At 42.4% G+C, this 1,546-nt stretch overlaps 1 non-coding gene across 1 annotated transcript; it reads left to right on the top strand.

The window, feature by feature from the left end:
- The first annotated feature begins 1,104 nt into the window (after positions 1-1,104).
- On the top strand, positions 1,105-1,231 carry LOC138273977 (small Cajal body-specific RNA 4). The gene has a single exon (XR_011200349.1). It is a non-coding gene; the product is annotated as a small Cajal body-specific RNA 4 (non-coding RNA).
- The last annotated feature ends 315 nt before the right edge of the window (positions 1,232-1,546 follow it).

Genomic DNA, 1,546 nt, shown 5'->3' with positions numbered 1-1,546 from the left:
TACATTGTCCTCTGCCTGTCTGTTGGCGGTGACCACCGAGATGTTTGTTTGTACCGCCGTGGCGGACAGAGTGTTAAAGTGGCTGTCTTTGTTGGTGGTTTCTGCCACAGTCGTAATTGCAAACTTTTTACCGCTGGCCTGTTGGCGGTCTTACCGCCGCTTTAACACCGTCCGCCAGGGTTGTAATGACCACCTCTATCTTGCACCTTAACTTTTTGCAAGGATTAATTCAGTGCAGCCTAAATATTGTACTGCCTCATGAGGATTTCTGATTTGATCAAGCCGACTTTCTTGATCCTCAACGCGCCCCGTCTTCCCTCACGGGCCAAAATAACTAAAAGGGACAACTGAATAAATAGTTTGTCAATCTGTTCTAGGTCGTTCATCTCAGCGGCTCTATCCAGTGTTAAGGTTAATTTCTCTTCCTGTCGTCTTCTGGCGCTGCTGTGGCACAATCTAGTTACTGTTTTTCACCTAATAGTAAAATTCTCAGTTTGTAATACTCTGTGCTCAGTTACCGAATTCTATGATCTTCTTGGGTGCAGTTTAATAACTGATGCACGTAATGGGGATTAATCCATGGCTACATAGGCATTTACAAGGTTTAACATATTTAGGGTTTTTACTTAATTTGTGCCCGGAAGCACGTCTTTGATTTGTTCCATATGACAAGCTTTGATGCACCAGAGTGGGGAGCGGGACACACTTCCAGGCACATGGACGATCAGTTCATGGTGCATTACGTAAAGAACCCTGCGACTTGTAACTTGCTGAATGGTTAGATGCTGCGCTGAGTCATAGTCACTACTAATGGGAACACATGATCAAGCATATTAACATTGGGATATCTGAGCTACTAATTGGCAGATGTGATCAATGGTAACTGTGAGGTAAATTGATATGATATTCAGTATGTTTTCTGAGATAGCGTTCGATAATTAATAAACTATTTCCATATCTTATTTTGTGTATTTTTATCCTTATGAGGACAGTTGGCTTTCAGGTTTCCGAATCCTCCTGAGTAAAATCATTCGGAATTATAAATTTGTATTTTGTCAAATTCTGTACCAAATCCTCCCTAAAGCTACAGCCAATGTTTTTGTTAATGGAGGATTAAGAAGGTTGGGCCTATGAAGTAAGGCTCTGCTGATACTATCCCCCTAGAGTAAAGGGAAGTAAAGAACTGTCAGTTTCAAGAAGAGCTAGTGACGTGTTACTACTTCCTACATTTGCCCTGTTCTCATTTGCTCATTGTTGTTGCGCTCTAGTGGCAGTATGCATCATGGCTGTGTTGGCTTTGAACAGTGGGAGAATTCTTTCAGTGCGATCACTGGGGCGAGGGATAGTATTCTAGCTTCCGACAGTGTTCTACATTTCCTGTGGGCACCGTTGGAGTGACGTCTAGTATGGGCGATGTTATAGCACCCACGCCAATATGTCTTATTGTATCCTTTCTGGGGGTACATCAGGTAAAAGAAGTCCATCTGTTACGTGAAAGTCTTTTTTGCAGCTTGCTAATAGGACCGATATTACCAAAACTGTAAAA

This window comes from Pleurodeles waltl, unplaced genomic scaffold (assembly GCF_031143425.1).
Source record: "Pleurodeles waltl isolate 20211129_DDA unplaced genomic scaffold, aPleWal1.hap1.20221129 scaffold_127, whole genome shotgun sequence".
Taxonomy (NCBI): Eukaryota; Metazoa; Chordata; class Amphibia; order Caudata; family Salamandridae; genus Pleurodeles; species Pleurodeles waltl.
This window is presented reverse-complemented; position numbering and strand designations above follow the sequence as displayed.